The sequence below is a fragment of the Pinus tabuliformis genome, chromosome 7 (assembly GCF_031772625.1).
Source record: "Pinus tabuliformis cultivar Carrire ecotype Pingquan chromosome 7, CPIR1, whole genome shotgun sequence".
Taxonomy (NCBI): domain Eukaryota; kingdom Viridiplantae; phylum Streptophyta; class Pinopsida; order Pinales; family Pinaceae; genus Pinus; species Pinus tabuliformis.
In genome coordinates, this window is record NC_142293.1 from 1,534,910,130 (window position 1) to 1,534,929,750 (window position 19,621).

Genomic DNA, 19,621 nt, shown 5'->3' on the forward strand with positions numbered 1-19,621 from the left:
CTAATCTTGGAAATTATGGGACTTTCGAAATTATCTTGTGTTGTTGTAGCGAATGCAACATTTGTCACCAGAATAACTCTAGGATTTCTTCTGGTGTTGGAGGTTGTCACCTTCTCTGTGGAAACTGAGACTGGGTTTTCAGGATCATTCAGGGAATATATCTTCCTTTGCTACATGATCCTCTTCTTCAACTAATCAAACGTTACACTGCATACATCTAAGAATGTGTCGGTTGGTGGAGGTGTGATCCCCATTTCACCAAATGGAAGATGACCACCTATAAGGGGATATCTTTTAAGAAATGAAACATGGAAAAAATCATGGAATTTCACTATCGAAGGCAGTGCAAGTCTGTAGGCCACAGGTCTAATCCTCTCAAGGATCTCAAAAGGCCCACAATTCCGAGGTGTCAACTTCGCATATGACCCAATTCTCAAGGATATCTTCATGGGCTTGATGCACAAATACGCATGTTCCCTAACCTATAACTCCTTAAATGCCCTGTGTTGATATGCATAAATTGTTTACCTGCCCTGTGCTACCTTTAGATTCTTCTTGATAACCTACATTTCGTGTTCCATTTCTGCCAACATGTCTGGTCCTATCAACACCCTATTCACTGCATCACTCCAACTGATGGAGTATTACAACCCCTCCCATATGATTATGTTGAGTTACATAGTGAAGAAGAAAATGATGTTGCTTGTGTTAAGGCTAAATATGAAGCAATAATGGGTGTAATTAAAGAATTAGAAGCTCAAGTGGATAGACTAACTATTGCATGTAGAGATCATGAGAAACTATTGCATATTTATGATGAGAAGGAGAAAAATATGAGCTAATGCTCCATTGTCTAATTCTAGAAACCCTGTGAAGTCGAGCTAGAGAGGCAAGCTATTTGAGTGAATTCATCTTCCAATATGGAATACAAATCCATAACCTCATAAATGTTGAGTCTCTTTGCAGCCAGACTAGAAAAATATGAGAACTTCAAATACACTAGAGAATTCCTAGGTATATTTTTCCTATGTGATTTTCTCTTCCTCCCTTTGCGCAAGTTGGTACTACAAATATATGTGTTAGATTTTCTCTATAGGCATTGGAGGAGGGGAAATTTGTCCTCTAGGCCAACTTGATCAAATGTGTCATTGTGGGCTTCACTTCAAAAATACACTTTTCCTTATCCAAATCCAATGCTTCAAAGGTCTATCTTGGTCCTCTCGGAAAGAGGAGTCTAGTCCAATTATTGGAATTTCTCACTGAGTTTCTAAACTAACACTCACTTGTTCCAATAGTGGAACATGAAGCCACAAATTTCTCCTTAAAAGAATGATCTCTCTCTCCTAGAATATATTACCTAGAAATAATTAATAAATCATTTGTATTTATTAATTATTTCACCCATTTTTCTTAATTATATCAAGGTCATCAATCTGAGGGATTGGATACCTATTCCGAAAAGTGGTCTTATTCAACGCTCGATAGTCAATACAAACTCTCCAAGTGCCATCTTTCATCTATACCAACACGATCAGACTTCCATAAGGTGATAAACTTGGCCTGATGTGCCCTTTCTGCAATAGCTCCTGAATCTACCTCTTAATTTAATCGTTCTCCAGAACAAAGTGTCGGTAGATTAGTTCATTGAGTAGCGGCGCATTGCTACTAATTTATTGATATTGTGTTGCAAAGAGAGTTTATTTAATGATTGGGGTTCAGTTTTAAATATTTTGAAAAAAGGCCCTAAAGAGATTAAGGAGGTTGTGGCCTCTGGCAAGTGATGGATTTCTAATATAGGGGTAGTGGCTCCTTGAGTTATTAAGATTCCTCAACAAACAGAAAACCTTCTCAAAGCTCTTTCAAATGAAGATGTATCTAATATCAAGGTAGAAATAGTTATTGTACCACTCCAGCCAAAGAATTCTACCCCTCCTGCTAGACATCCAAGTAAAGTACCTCCTTTCTACATCTCATTAGAAACTCCAAAGTTCATATTGCATAATTATTTAGTGGATTGGTACAACAAATATGATCATGCCACTTCACATCATGAAAGAAATACGTCTATATTGCACTAAATATTATGAGACTACTTATTTTGAAGGCTCAGATTTACCACAATCATTTTTTAAGAATGTCTATATTTTGGGTCTATAAGCAGATCCATCATTAGGGGTCTTGTGCTACCGCTTAGCCACATTTGCCCCAACTTAGATAATCCCAACCCTTTCAAACTCTATGTGCACCTTTTCTCTTCTGGAGAAGTCCTCCTAGGATACGTTGTCCTCTGGGGACCTCCACTATTAAACACTCCCCTAATGAGATCCTTTTTTGCTGCTGTGTGGAGTGTCCAATCCTGTCTCGAATTTACACACCCTCAAGGAATTTCCTCTTCAAATATTATTATCTATTGGAATCCCTACCTCATCCTCAAATAGTATCAGTAACCGAACTACTTACTTTGAAAATGTCTCCCGCACTGGAATATAACATAGTGGATGACATGAAAAAGGCTTGTGAAAATATTTCACTCTTTGAGCTGATAAAAATCATGAACCAAAGGGAATTGCTTGTTCACAATTCCCAAGGTTCAATCCCATCACAATGGAGTATGTCCAGGTTGTTCCAGTGGAAATAAGATAAGGGGATCATTCCCATATAGAAATAACAAGACAAATGGCATCCTCCATCTCATTCATTCTTATATATGTTATCCAATGCCCATGCATTCTATTGGTAGCCATATGGTCAAGGGTCCATAAATTGAAAAATTCGTTAAAGTTGGGAGGTTTTTGAAAAAATTAGAAAAATTACAACAAAAATAATGAAATACAAAAAAAAAAAAAAAAACAATTTTTTTAGCATCTAAAGTATCCACATCATCAGTAAATTCATTGCTACATAAATATGAAAAGAAAGCTAATATATAAGATTTATATGAACTCTAATGCTACATCATATATCAAAATAGTGAATCAAGTCTTGAATTAGTGAATCTTGAGTCTTGACTCAGTCTCAACTCTCAAGAGTCAAAAAATCAAAAAAAGATATAATAAATGTATATCATGATTCTGGGTCGAAGTTTTTGCTAGGCTACTGGTTTTGCTGGGCTACTACTGGGTCGAAGTTTTTGCTCAGCAACTGTTGGATCAAAGTTTTTCTGGGCTACTTCTAGGTCGAAGTCCAGTTGTTGCATCAGGTCAAAGTTGTTTCTAGAATGTTATTATCTGTAGAAGAATGGAAGGGATGACTTAGTGATCGAAGGAAGTCTGTGTATAGGTCAAGGAGTCTTGTATCATCTTGTGAAATTATTAAGGAAGAGTTGTTCACTGGGTTTTACCCTAAATAGGGGTTTTTCCCTGGATATCCACCTACATCTGGTGTCTGTTATTATTTTGGTAATTTCTTGATGAACTAAAGTAAAATAAGAACATAAGAAAGTTAATAAGATCATAAGAATATCACGAGTAGTTATCAACATAAAGAAAATATTTTTGCCTTTTTGTTTTTGGTTTTATATGTTGATGATATATTCTTGATAGGTAATGAGCTTCTAATGATTAAAATAAGAGGGAGATGGCCTCCGAAGTTCGAAAGGAATAATCATGGCATTTGGAAGAGAAAATCTATGTTGTGAAGCTATTCAAGATTTTTTGGAAAGTGGAAATGCAAATCCTTGGACACTCTAATTGAATTTCATTTCTAATATGAAAATATTTCTAATACAATTGACAATCACATTTTCACTTGTTAGTAAATTTAGATGAAAAAACTTTCATGTAAAGAAAATTTAAATTTTTAACTTTTATCTTCTTTGATTTAAATGTGGCACCCAACAATTGGAATATAGCATATCCAGAAAGTAACCTACAAATTCAGAAACACTCATGTAACCACATCTTTTGAAGCGACATAATATGTGGTTTCTTCTATCGCTTATTAACAATAAATGAAATATCTTTGGCTAAGATATTTTGTCCCCCCTGTCAAAATATCCTAGCCAAAGATATTAATTTATTCTTAATAATAAACCATCCCTTTTGAAAGGATACCAGGTGCAAAGAGGAGCTCGGGAAGTAGAATACGGGAAGGCGGGAGATGAAAAAATTGCACAGAGTTCTAAGACACACAGAGTCAAACCCTAATGGCAGCCCGCAGAGGAGGGAGCTCCACTCCCTCCTACAAAGATGCTGTGGCCAGTAGAGACAAGTCCCATCTGAGTAATGTCAAAGGCACAGAGGGAGAAGAAAGTAGAAATAAGGAAAAGGAGACAGATGGGGTAGAGTCAAAGGAAAAGAGCAACACTATGGAGAAGGAATAATAAGACAAAAACCAGGGAGGGAAAAAAGAGGACGTTAAACAAAAGGGACCGTGTAGACCCAGAGCAAACATCACTCCGAGAGTAGTTTTAAATAATCTGGCACTGCAGGAGCACAGGGAACATATGGAAACTTATGCCATCATTTGCAAATTCATGGGAGTATGGCCCACTGAAAAAGCTTTGCAAACTTGGATAAAATATCATTGGAAACCTAAGGGCAGCATCGATCTTCACCTTGGGTCAAAGGGTTTCTTTACGGTGGTGTTTACAAACATCAAAGACAAAGATAGAATATTCGAAGGAGGACCCTACTTTTTTGCAGCAGCAGGCCTCTATATGCGGCCTTGGGTGATGAACTTTGTTCCAGAGAGAGAAACTTTCACTTCAGTTCCTATTTGGGTAAGGCTTTTTTCTCTACCCCTAGATTATTGGCAACATGAATCACTTGTGGCTATAGGAAATAAACTAGGTCGTTTTATCAAAGCCGCGGAAGCCACCAGAAGGGGTAAATATACTTCCTATGCTAGGATTTGTGTGGAGATGGACCTTTCAGGAGCTCTACTGGATGAAGTTATCTTGGAAGTCTTCGATGAGGAATGGGTGCAAACGGTAGACTATGAGCATATTCCGTTCAGATGCCGTAAATGTCACGAACATGGGCACTTGTTCAGAGACTGCCCTCTCAGTAAAGAAGAAGACAAAGGTAAACTAAAAGCAAAGAAGGACACTAAAAACTTTCTGAAAGTATCAAGCAGAGGAAAAGGAAGTAAAAAAGAACCAAAGCAACAACAAAAAGAGGGACAAAAGGCCAGTCAAAATAAATTCCAAGCTCTGGATGAGATGGAAGACATGCTAAATGAAAACCAATCTATGGAGAAAGACCCTAAGAAGAAGGAGAAAGGGGAAAACTACACTCCAATACTAAACACTAATGATGAGGAAGAAACCATGATGAATGAAGCAGAGCTAGAAATGGACCAAGAAATGACCCAGAGTGAAACAGATCTGGAAGATCATGAACTACAGGAAATTCTAGATAAGGAAAACCTAGATCTAGAAGGATTTCTACAACAGGGAACCAGGGTGGGGATAGATTCATTACCTCAAGATGAATGCAATAGAATACAACAGTTGTTTCTGTGGAAAACTCAGGAAAAGGGGGCAGTTAAAGGAAGAAACAACAACGGGCAAGAATACAGATGTGTGAAAACAATGAAATCAAATCCTGGCTTAGAAACTAGAAATGCAGGTAAGAAACGAGGAAGAAAGAAGCAGAAGGAGCTATTAATGGAGTGTGGGAAGCTAATGATAGATTCGGGTAAGATGAAAGAGCTGATTAGTTACTCCTTCACAAATCTTTAATAATGAAGTTTACATCTTAGAATATAAGAGGTTTGGGTAGTAAAAGAAAGCAAAGAATGCTCAGTTTTAGAATGAAACAAGATATGTCGGATATGATATTCATACAGGAAACGAAGAGTTCCATTCAGAAAATAAAAGCAATCCATTGCAAATGGCTTCACAGATTTGAGTTTTTAGAAGTTAAAGCAGATAACACAGCGGGGGGCATTCTCACTCTCTGGAACCCTCAAAAAGTTATAGTATTAGACGTAGAGGCATCCAAAAACTACTTATCAGTATTCATTCAACCAGCAGGGGTTTCTGAAACCTTCCTAGTCACAAATGTTTACGGTCCTCAAAGATTAGAGGATAAACTCAGATTGCTGGAATCCCTCACTGATCTCAGGAACAAACAAAATGGCATCCCCTGGATCTTGGGAGGGGATTTTAATATGATTAAATAGCTTTCGGAAAAGAAAGGAGGAACCAAAGTTCTAAACAAAGACTCCTTAGCATTTCAAGCATTCACAGAGAACTTGAAACTGGTTGACTCAGACTCAAAAAATGGCCTTTCTACTTGGAACAACAAGAGAGGAGGGGAAGCCCAAGTAGCATCCAGTATGAGTGAATGTCATGTGGTTGGTAAGAGGAAAGTTGCTACTCACTAACACTGTTGAGCACCATTTTCTTAATGTCTAGATCCTGCAGTATCCAATCGATGGCATCGGTACAAGGTAACACATAATACATGTAAGTAACTTTGTGGAACCATGATTGCTTGATATTTTCATAGAATTCCATATCTTTTAGGTCCTAGGGGAACTCATTTGAATTAAATACATCTTTGATGGTAAGCCATATAACAATAGAATATTTATCAATAAAACATTGAATGCCTATCAAGATAGGCACTCTTGTCAAAGTATTATCCACGACTTCCTTAGTATTGCTATCTATGACCACCTTTGATGGTCCTTTCCTTCTAGTTGGAGGCAAAGAACATATCCCAAGCTTCTGTTCCCTCTTCTTCCATAGCCTGGCCTACTGGTTTCCCGATCTACATTGAGGCCTTCTAAGATTCTTCAATTTGGAGGATGTAAGCTCCAAAATCAGTGTCCACAGCATAAATAGGATGATTAGTGGGGTTCTTCTCGTCACTGATGATATAGGCCAGCTGGGCTTCCCTGTATAGTCTTTTGTTTCCTCCTCCAAAGACTGGGACAATGGCATAAGATAAATCATTTTGTAATGTTCCCCCCAACCTCTTAATCCACCCTCTGGACAACAACATACCAAACTTAGGGGGAACATCTGCTACCACAATGTCCATCATCATGCTCTTCATGGGCAGCTGAGTTAGGGTGATAGCTAAGTCTTTGATCAACCCTAGACATTTCACCTTCCTTGAATCAAAGGAGAATAAATCATGATATGGTCTGGTGATATCAAGGCCTAACTCTTCCATGACAGCTTTGGGCATGAGATTATGGCTAGCTCCTGTGTCCAACAGACAGTTGTGGAGGATTTTTTCATGAATGGTCAAGGAGACATAAAATGATGGAGAATTATCATCAGCAGGCTCAGTCATTGGGCTAAGCACAACTGCAGGTTTATCATCTTGTAAATGGACATAGTCAGTGGAGGCTTGTGTGGCTTTCATCTCAAGGGCATCTAGGATAGGCTTTCTAAAGGCCTCACCCTTTACAAGTTCAATCAGAGGCACATATATTTTAAGCTTCTAAACTTCTAATTCAAAACTGAAAGGGGAAGGGGACTTGTCAGGGCCTCTTATCTCTTGAGTTGGTTCTTTGAGGATGACGGGATCAGCTGCCGGTCTCTTCTGTTTGCTTCTCTATGGGAACAACAACCCTTTGGGCAGGACTCTCTTTGACATTACTTGTTCTTAACCTCAGATTATATCTTTGCTGTTCATCAGTCTGCAGAACAGCTTCTCTGTCCCACTCTTGACTAGTCTGATCCCTGAGTAATGATTCTTCGTAGGCAGCCAATGTCAAAAAGGCAGCACTGCCTTTGTCTTCCATGCAGTGAATCTCATCCTCTTCATCAAACTGTTCTTCCTCCATGACTACGTTATGGAATGGAGCCTTAACCCTTTGTTCTTCACCGGTCTCTTTACCCCTCTGAATGACCTGCAATTGATCATTTGCTCCTCTGAATGGATTTGGATTTCTTGGAGCAAATGTGTTTGGAAGCCTTGCTTTCCCAGAACTCTGCTCAACCTTCAGCTTAGATATTTCAGCAACCAATGACTCTATCATTTTAGTCATTTTGTCCAACTTGGGCTTTGAAGATGAGGCAGAGGAAGAAGAAGCCTCACCTCTCTGCCTTCTTTTGTTAGCATGGCTTTTGAGTTTTTCTGTAGCCATGATATTGGATTCCACCTCTAGGGCTGCATCTTGCATTTCAGCTAGAGTAGCACATCTCCTTTCTCTTAATAGCAGGCAGAAATTAGAGTCAAAAGCATTGGCATAGGTGAGTTTGGAAAAGGTGGGGGTAGGCTTTACCTCAACTGGTATCTTACTATACATACGATTGAATATTTTATTAAAATCAGACAATGATTCCTCATTTTCCCTCTTGAGGTTGCCAAACTCAGTATGGTAATATAGCAGGTCTTTCTTATCTCCCCAATGCTTTAAAAACACATCATCTAATGCTTCAATATCTGCTATAGACCTATGGGTCAGCTGTCTGAACCACTTTCTAGCCTCCCCATCAAGGCTTTGGACAAATACTCTCATCCACACATCATCCCCCCCAACACAGGATTATTGACCAAGTATTTCAGTGCAGAATAATTTGTATACATCTTGAAGTGTCACCCTAGAAAGTAGTGCCGATATTTCTAGAGCGCATACACCATAGCCAGTCCCTCGCGTTCAGTGGTGGAATAATTATTTTCTTCTTCAGATAATCTGTGACCTGTGAATGTGATAGGGTGATCCAAGCCTTCTCCACCCTCCTGTGTTAGTACTGCCCCTAGCGCTATACTCGACACGTCAACATGGACTTGAAACTCTTTCTTCCAGTTCGAGAAGAGCAGAATTGGTGCAATGACCATCTTTTCTTTCAATACATCGAGACTTTTATTACTGTCATCGTTCCAGCAGAACGTGACATCCTTTTCCAACATCTTTTCCATCGATGCAGTCATCTTGGCATAGCTTTTGATGAACTTCCTATAGTATCCTGTACACTCCAGAGTAGTGTGCAGTTGTTTCACACTCCGCAGAGCTTGCAAATTCAGAATCACCGCAATTTTCATGGGGTCTACCATCAGCCCTTGTCTACAAACCACATGCCCCAACAGGTTCCCAAAAGGAATGAGGAACGTACACTTCTTAAGGTTTAGCGCAATTTGATATCTTCGACATGTATCCAGAATCAAGCGCAGGTTCGCTACATGGCACCTAACCAGCCCAAATACGGTTCAATTGTCAAAATAGACCTCCAAGAATTTATGAATACATTCCCTGAATGCTGCAACAACTATGCGTAAAGAGATAGTAGGGGCATTCTTGAATCCAAATGGCATGACAGTATATTGAAAGCAACCCCACTCAGTTGTGAAGATTGTCTTGCTTCTATCCTCCAGTGCGATTTTGATTTGGTTGTACCCTGAGAACCCATCAGTGAAATAATATGCTTCCTGACTGCCTACATTATCCAACACCTCATCTATGAATAGAGTTTGGAATGGATCATGTACACACGCGTCGTTCAACTTTCTGAGATCCATGCATATTCTTATTTCTTCCAACTGCTTCTTTTCTTGTACCACCATTGGGCTTACCCAATCGGATTCCTCCATAGGCTTGATGATGTCTGTCGTGAGCATCTTGTCTAGTTCTACATGGACCTTCTCCTTGTATTTCAGATTTAAGAAATACAACCACTACTTAACTGGCTTCACGTCGGGTTTTAATGTGATCTTCATTACTCCTAAATCTCTGATTATTCCCTTCAACTCTATAAACTTGGTCATGAATAAGCCCTTATATTTGCAGAGCAATTCAGCGACCTTATCCATCGCCGGGCCATCCCAATAGTCACCAATCTTTGCAAATTTACGTTCTGCCTCTGTACCAATATTCACCTGCTTAGTCTTCATCGACGCGGTTATGTTGGGGTTCTCAATCTGTGGTCCCTGAACCTTGCGGTGGCCTTCCATCTCTGGAATGTTAATTTTCCATGGATCTTTGTCTTCTTCTTCAGCAATTACATTATAAAATTCCAGCACGTAGCTTAGTTGAGTAACCCATTCGGGCTGAATCGACTCTACTGGCTCCTGTGGTATCCTAAAGATGGCTTCTTTTACCTCTTGTAGTGCTTCATCAATGTTGTCCCACTCATCCTCAAAATTGAAGGTCATCACGAACCCTTCGCGCAGAACATCCCATTCACCTGTCCCGTGGTGGAGCTCTGTTCCTATGTACCATTTCATTGGTGTAACAGCCAAGGTATGATAGAACAGGTGTACCTACTTAGGCTGTGGCTTTTCCCCATAGGTCTGCGTCCATTTAGCCAGATGCACGCGTGGATCATCTTGTCCATTGTACTTGTCTGTCAACCGCACCCTCGGCTTCCAAAATCATAACCGCATCATTCCCCTACACTCACGCCAGTTGTCAAAGCTCCCTTTGTGCATACCCCACCACCTCGCTGGCGTAGTGCGCAATACCCAATTCAAGGCCTAGAAGCATTGCTTTTCTGGAACATCCCTTTCAAATTTATTTAAGAAGGTATCTACCTCACTTAGTCCATCATAAGTAGATAGGTCTCTTACTTCTGTCGATACGCAGCGCAATGACCTTGTCATCATATTACAATTTAGTGTAGTCACCTCATGTAACTAGTTCTGCCATCTCTCCATTTCTTAATCTGATTCCGAAGTACATGAGCTCTCGTGCTCCCATGAAATTCACCCATCCACAGTGGGATTCACCCAGTCTTGGTTTCGCACTGTTATCTTATTGATGTAGTCCAAATCATCATCGCTTTCATAGTCGCACACTGGCTCTGTATAGCGCGATCCTTCAGCAGGGTCCAGAGGTATAACTATGCGTAGTGATTTCTTCTCAAAAATCATCTTGCGCTTCTTCAAATTAATCACCCTTTTCATGCTACTGGCCCAATCAATTCCTAAGAGCACGGGATAGGGATTGATGTCATCAACAATCTCTATCACTTCAATTTCTGCTAGCGTGCTTGCTCCCTCAATATCCACAATGATTCCCTGCAATAGCCCCATGGGCATTATCTGCTACTGGTTCACCATTCGCAGCTGAATAAAAGACCATTGTAGCATAGGTCTCCCCATTCGCTCCCATGTATTCTTTGTCAAAACATTCACATCCGATCCTAAATCTAGAATTACTTGGTCCATTTCATATTCTCCAATTTGCGCGGTTAACCTCATTTCTCTTCTTGTCCTTGTATTATGCTTTCCAATCTTTTTGACCACGCACGGTTCTCTTGGCGCAGTCTGAGTGCATCTGTTAATGAGTTCCTGTAACCCTTTTATAGCTTTAGTGTCGTGCAGTAACTTCATGCATGTTTCCAAGAACATTGTGAGCATAGATGGGTCCATCTCTGGCTCTGGTCTATCTTTTGTTCCTGAAGTGGAGGCCTCAACGAAGCTCTTCTTGGCTTCCATGAAGGTTTCTGAAGTGCGCTCCAAGTCAAACTCCGCTTCTTTCATCAGGGCTTTGCAAACCCAAGTACTATCTTCCGGCTGCTTGCCTTTGTTGTCTCCCATCGCGATTCCACTTCGGAGCACAATGTTCACATTTGGATCTTCCTCGCATGGCTTAGACCTCATCATCTGCAAGTTTTGAGTCAGGGGAGGTGGTAGTGCTCCTTTGTCGCATATCCTAGCTATCAGGGTAGGACAATATTCCATCTCATGATCAAACAAGGTGCAATATAAACATGATGGCCACGTTAGAGTCTTACAATCATGGCCATAATGTCCTGGCCCTCCACAATTGTAGCATATCAATTGACCGCTACCTCTTCCAGGTCCTCCTCCGCCTCGACCTCGTCCGCACCCCAGAAATCCTGTTCGCACCACTCCTGCATTCTGGTCGAGGGGCCGTGATTCGGACTGAACTTTGTAGGTGGGAGTTGTATCCATCATCAACTCATAGCTCCTACAAGTGCCCTCATCGTGTCCAATAGACCTACAAAAGTTACAGAACAATTGTTACGAATTTTGTGTATACTTCTGTAACAAATGGCAGTTGTTTGTAGCGTGTTTCCCTCCTATTTGACAAATCGCACACCACAAAGCAGGCGCTGTGCTAGGTCCTGCTTGTGCTTCTGGCCTTAACTGCATCAGTCCTCCTCCTACAAGGTAATTCGTGAAAATTGGGTAGTGATCCTTGTCATGACCTTAACCTTTGCATTTTACACACCACACCTCTTCACGCACTTTTGGTCGAGCTTTCCTGTCCTGTTTCAGACTCTGCATTTCGAGGCATAAATTCTTCAGCAGCACATGGATCTACTGAACCCCTAAGTTAGGATCCTACATTAGGGTCTCATGCAGCCTCATCATGATCTCTAAGGCCTCTGCCTAAGTCGTTAACTTCTGCTGCGATAGCGCACTCCTTAGATGTGGCGTTAGCGATGCTACAAACCATTCGTGATGTTGTCCATCCATCAAATTCATATTAGCTTTGTGAATCATACACTTCAGCCTCTGATCTAACTCCCAAGGAGTTTCACCTGGTAGCATTGTGATTTCTTTGAATCCAATGATCGACTGTGCTTCAGACTTTGGCCTGCTAAATTCTCTATTTAGTGCTGCTTGGATATCTGTGATTCCCACATTTGGATTATCATTGGAGTGCTTAATATACCAGGTCAATGCACAGTCCTGCAGGGCACTAACTAGTGTCACTTTCTTTATATTATCATTCGTAACTCCCTTCGCTTCCCATATGACTCATACGATGAACCAAAATTGGTTCGGATCCTCATTTCCCACTCCCTTGAACACAGGCAACTTTATCGTGCTTGCCATATTGACTCGCGGTGGTGGCGGAGGTGGTACAGGTGAAGATGGAGGTGAAGGTGGTGAAGCTAGTGGTGGTGTGGGTGGGGGTGGTATTTGTGGAATTCTTTGTCTTATCAAATAGACGACACTTCGCGGAGATACATTCGCAAGCTCTTCCTCGTCCCCTCGTAGAGGTGAAATCAAAAGGCTAGTTTCTGGTCCCTTATTTCCTTTGTTCCTATATTTTTTTCCACTTCACGTAGCCCTGAACATCAAGGTAGTTGCATAACCCTCTTTTCACACAATAACATTTTAATACAAGTATTCAGAGACTTTATGTACTTACCTTGTGGTCCCTTGAGAAAGCATCGCTCTGCCTCGCTATAGCTAACTAAGGTGTCAACCACGAACTCAATAATGAATCCTCCTATAATTCGATTGAGCTAGTGATCAACGACATGCATGATCTTATCCTCTGATGCTTCCAACCTTCATACTAATTCTAGGGTCCACACAATAGGATTGTCGAGTTTCCACCTTCCTTGGTTATCTGCTAGCTTCGCTATCCACTCGTACATCTCAGTAGGGAAAGACGCAAAGAAGATTTCATGCATCTCTGTGTACAGGTAGTAGTCTAACCACTCTTCTTTTTCCAGTTGCGAGTTCCTGTTATCCTGTGCCGCGAACTCATGAATTCTTCTATCCAACTAGCCTTCAATTTCCTTCTTAGTTGGATTCCAATAATACAACATTAGACATCTCTATGCAGATTATGGCCCCGGCAACGGAACCCTTTTTTGGCTTGATGGGGCCTAACCCAGGTTCAGACTTAACTAGCCAAACAAATCCCTACACTATTGGCCCTTTCGGTATTAGCCCGCAGAGCACGAACTGAAGTCTCACCCGAAGTAGTATGGGGGGACGCTGGAACCAAGTTTCTACACCCTTAAGATGTTTGAGGGGTCAATTTAGTCCAACTATGCCTACCTTCATGTAGCTTACTTTGCGCACTGTTTTGACGAGCGATACCTTCACGATCTGGTATAATTGTCCTTCACGTAGCGCTAACCAGGGGCTGAGGTGATTTCGTGCTGCTACGGTGACAATCTGTGCTATTTCCCCAAGTTACACCACGTATCTTACTTATACTCTTATAGATGTTAGTCAACCTTGCGTAAATAGATACTTTAACTCATATTCACTTAACCTACACAGTTATCCATGTTTTTGCACCATATAGATAGCATAAATGCAATTTATACACAATATATTCGATACATAAAATAGGAAATAAATACACAGAGTTGAGGTAAAACTTCTCTTTATTAATGCATCAACAGTTACAAACTCGACTTGCCCTGCACACTCAGCTTCAGGGGTCTACGCACTCAGCTACAGACTACTAGGCCTTTGCGCACTCAGCTACGGACTACTAGGCCTTTGAGCACTCAGTTACACCTTCTCCTACTCTACGACCCAAAGACTCGACTTTACCCTTAGATCTTCCACTATGATTCTATTCCATGGTCATTCCAATTCTCTTTTTTTACAACTTAGAGCCTCGCTCTATTTATACAATCCCATGGTCTGTGGACCATGGGTAGATCTCTATAGCCGACATTACATTACAAAATTGAGGGCGAACAACCCTATGACTCATTTACAAGCAACGTGCTCTATGCCCATAAAATGCGGAGTCTTTACATTGGATTTACAACTTTAACCAAAATCTAGGATTTTAGCCCCAAAACTTCCCTTGGGGGATCCTGCGCCCAACAGTTACCCTTCTTCTATTGCCATAAATGTGATGGCGTTGGACCTGCCAACATTCATGGGATCTCCTCGATATGAAATCCCAATTGGACCTCACATCGTTTGGTGTAGGAATCCCATTCGGTATAACGGCATGGTTTCCAAATCCTTAAATATTTTCCTTGGCTCTAGTTGTCATCACAAGAGAGTGATGCAATGGTGTCTTTGAAAAGCAAGGGGAGTGTATTTGGTGAGTGTGGCAATGGAACTATGTTGAGTTTCTTCTACTACAAAAGGGGGTTAGAAAAGTGAGTCTTGTTAGTGCTTGAATCTGCCTTAGGCTGAAGGAAGGCGAGATTCAAGGCAACATCAAACCAAGCTCAGCCTCGTAGCTAGCCCTACGAGGACAGGAGAGGGCTCTCTCCAAGTCACACTCAATGAATAAGTGAATGAAATGGCCTGAGATGACTTACAATGAACTATTTGTCTTAGGCTAGTAAGTGAAAATGAATATAAAGAGTGATTTTTATGAATGACATTGTTTCTGGGATGTTATGGGACCTCTGGACGTCAAGGAACAGAGAACTGAAGATAAAGGCATACATTGTTTCGTGAGGCAAGGTAGGCGGAAAGCATAGCAATTTAGTTTTAAGATATGGCGGAATGGAGAGATTGATTAAGAAGGTGAAAAGGGCATAGGAGATGAATCCTTTTCAACAGAAGAATGAACACTGTACATGAAGTTTTCCTCTAGGTAGAGCAATAAAATTGAATTCTACCTAATCTCATTCGAAAAACTTCACTAGAAATGAATATGAAATGAACTATGAAACATAACAAGATACATATGAAACATAAGAGACACACTTGCTACACTCACAACCACATGAATCTCATGAAATAGAGCTACTGCCTCTCATTAATTCTCTGTAAAAATATACAATGTAAAGTTTCTTTCCCACAGTACCCCAGAAAGTTACAAGCCAACCAACCCAAAAATTGGTTTGCAAATGGTTTGCATACAATATATAGAATGTGCCATGAAGAGATAGAACGCCCAAGGGTCACAAAATGAAGGTGGAGAGCCAAGCATCAGCTACAGGTGCAGCACCAAAAACATGACACATGGCTTGGGTGACCCTTTGCCTTCCTTTGCCACTTGTATAACTGACCATATGGAGTGAAAATATTTATAAAACCGTCGCTCTCCTCCTCTTGTGCGTCGTGCTCTTTTCCAGGTGACTTTTGGAGGCCTTCCCGATGTCCAAATTGAGCGCAGGATAGCTTGTTGGAAATTTATTTGAGTCTACTTTCCAACCCAACCAGAATTTTTTTATTTGGAGTTTATTTTCTCTGTTAAAAATCAAATCTTCCAAGATTGGTCGAACTGTGCCAAATGAGGCTGCCTAAAGGCAGAGTGCTATTGCGGTCAACTTTTGAATACCTTACTCAATCTCAAATTAAGATCTTGATAGTTCATTGGAAATCCCGTGCTTTCTCCTTTCCAATCCAACTAGAATTTTGCAATTTGGAGTTCATTTGCCCTATCAAAAATCAAATCTCCCAAGACTGGTCGAACTGTGCCAAATGAGGCTGCCTAAAGGCAGAGTGCTGTTACAGTCAACTTTTGAATACCTTTCGCAATCTAAAATTAAGATCTTGATAGCTCATTGGAAAGCTTGTTCTGTCTACTTTCCAACCCAACTAGAATGTTTCAATTTGGAGTTCATTTTCCCTATCAAAAATCAAATCTCCCAAGACTGGTCGAACTGTGCCAAATGAGGCTGCCTAAAGGCAGAGTGCTGTTACAGTCAACTTTTGAATGCCTTCCTCAACTCCAAATTGAGCTCATGGTAGCTCACTAGAAATATTTTTGTGTCTAGTTATTATTTGACTCATCAAGAAAGTCATTTTTCCAGCCTAGCTAGGAGAAATTTTGATTTTCCCGAGGTTGCTCCATAGGTGCATCAATTCTCCCAAGACAATTGTATTTCTAACATTTCTTCAAAACCATGACACCTTTGTAAAAAGTGAAGGAGGTTTTTATTTATTAGTATATTTTAGACAAAAACCTCTCTCAGTTTTCCCGAGTTCATCTTTTATTGCTCGAAAACATCATTTGAGTGAAACATATCCCGATGTGTGGGACAAGGGTTTTGCCGAAATGAAGCGAAATGAAGGGGATAGGGAGCTTCTAAATTATTGAGGAAATTTTGGGAGGAATGGAGGGATTTTAGGAAGTAGGGGAAAGTGGAATGTCAGAAATTGAGTGATGGGAAGGGGTCCAAAAAGGCAAAACACAGGCCCAACCTAGAAAATTGCCAAGTTGTAGCAAGAAACTAGGGTTTGTGCGAAAATCAGGAATTTGGGGGATCTCAGTGATGGAAAGAGTTTGATAAGGTACATTATGGATAGGGGAAGGTGTGTGAACATTAGGATACAAGTTTTTCCCATGATTTGACCATCCAAGAGAAATTAGCTTTCAAAACCCTAGGAGAGGGAAATGAACCTTGCCTTGGCACAACTGAAACATGAACAAGGTGTGAAATGACCCAATGGAACTTGACATGATGATGACAACCTTCTGAATGATGTTAGACTCAGCTGAATGGTGACATTGACTGACATCTAGACAACTTTGAAAGGAGTGAAAGCAAACCCTAGGCCTAATGCCTAGTGACCAAATTTTACTTGAAGACTCACTGAAATGATAAAATTTGACCTTGACACCTTAAAATCACTTGTGTAAGAGCATATTTGATCACTGGAGGAAGGCTGCAAATACTGACACTAACAAGTCTCTAAGTGACAAGTAATAGTACCACCTAGGAAGAGACACACATGAACGAGAAGGACCTGTCTAACATCCAAAAGAATACTCCACAATGGATGAGTCGTTACAACCAACAAACAAAGAAATATATGTCTAGTATCTCAAGGAATAGTCCATAAGGTTGGAACAATGATAACAACCATTACAACACATTCTCAACAAGATAATCACTAACATAACCGAAATAGTTCAACTATCTTAGTACATGTAAAAGAAAACATGAAATACAAATGCCCAAAGAATAGTCTTACAAACATTCATAGTCCATGCATGAAGAATGTGCTAGCCTTAAAAGGCTTTTGTTATTAAACATAAGTTCCAAGATAGATGTTTACAATGTACATCACTAGACCTAGTAGTGGGACATTGGAGCCACTGTTTGCTCCTCAAAGAACTAGTTGATCTCTCTAATGCCTTGTTGGAGGATCCAAGGTGAAACTTCCTTTGCTCATACAATGTGGGGGTATAGATAGCCAATGGGTGATGCTTCCCCCTTGTGACTCTTTGAATACCCTCATGAATGTTCAACTTCCTATGACTTTTAAACTTACATGAATCTTCATATTCATGTGTGTCCTCTGGAATTCCACATTACAATAAATTTGATTACAATATACATGGTCAACACTAGTGATGCGGCATATGACATCTCATGACATGACTTGACATGACACTGCTGACATGGATTGGCTTGATGATGTGGCAATGTCAGGTCACTGTGGCTACTGAGTTCTAGATGTCTTCTTGGATATGATTTCTCTTCTCCTCTGCATAACTTGGTGATGCAGGGTCTTCAGTGATCTTAAGTCTTGGATGGTAGTCACAAACTTGTGTCCCTTTGCTTCCTCTTGATATATCCACTTGTAAGTTCAGCTGCAAGAGAGTCTTTAAGCATGCTTCCCTCCTCCTTTGCCTTCTTCATCATCTTGCCATAACTTGATATTGTACATATTCTTGCAATTCACTCATGACAGAACGAAATCAATATGAAAACTCCCTAGTCTAAGATGACGCATTATTATCCATGAAATGAGCCGTAGACTAGTGACAAACTGGGAGAAAGGGCCCAGTGACTACGCATTGCGCAATTCCAACAAACAGGGAGAGTGCATGATCACTAAGACTGCATAGTGCACAACTCAATATTGATTGAGGGAATTTTTTGCAAAGTCTTCACTGACGAAATTCTTTTTGCAGTGGTTGTTGTGGGATGGAGCCTTGGTGTTGGCATTATGGTACAGGTGTTGTCCTTGATGGCAACACACATAGATGACAATTCACAGTGCAACAGGTTAACAGCAAAGGATGACAGATCAAACTCCAGAGATTGAAGAAAGAGAATGGTTTAAGAAGTATATGTTGTTTCACTTTGTCCAAGTAGTATAAACGTGGGTCTATAGAAAAAAAAGGCATGTATACATATGCACACACATTCATAAGAGGAAAAGTGTGTATGAGTTGGAAAATCAAGGAAATTCAAGAGTAAAGAATACCAATGGTCAATACCATGGCATTAACCTAAAATATTGAGCGAGTAATGACTATTTGATCCTGTCCAAGAATACCACAGGCTCTAATTGTTGTTTTGGTCCAAGGTATTGAGAAAGGCCAAAAACTATATAAGGAGGAGAAGATCAAAGGGCCAAGTGTGAAAGTGTAAGGGTTTCTCAGGAATACTTCTATCTGAAGTATATTTTACGTTGCAGGGGCTATGATTATGATATGATCTGAAATATTTTGTGCACCTTGAATTCAATGTTGGATCAGGATCATGAGACTTGAAATGACTTGCCATTGAATGATTTGATATTGGTTGGGCTAGATCTGATTTCTTACGCATGTTTTATTCTATAAATGTTATGATCTAAGTACGGCTATACTCTATAATAGTTGTGAAGTTTTAAGTTAGTATTTTCAGATCTATATGCTAGTTTTCCTTGGTGAAGGCACATATACACATTGGTTCGGTACTTCAAAGTAGCGTATACATTAAGAAATATGATGTTTAAAGTTGCAGTTGGTTCTGGTTGTTGATGCAGAGTTCTAGGTTCTGAACTGTGTTCTGAATGTTTAGATTGATTGATTGTGATTTGCTTCAATGATGATGGGTTTTTAGTGATTGGCTATATTGCAGTTGTGATTGATTTTGAACTTTAATGTTGCTGATGGGTCCAGTATGAAAATTGGATGAAACGTGCCCTTCATATTGTGTTGTTGTGTACCAAGAGTATCCAGTTTGAAAATTTATGAAACGTGGTCCTTGGAGGAAAAGAGAAGGTCGTAGCTTTCTGTAGGCTGATGCCTACATACTGGTAAACATATCACCCAATACAAGAGCCAGGGAGTTGGAGCT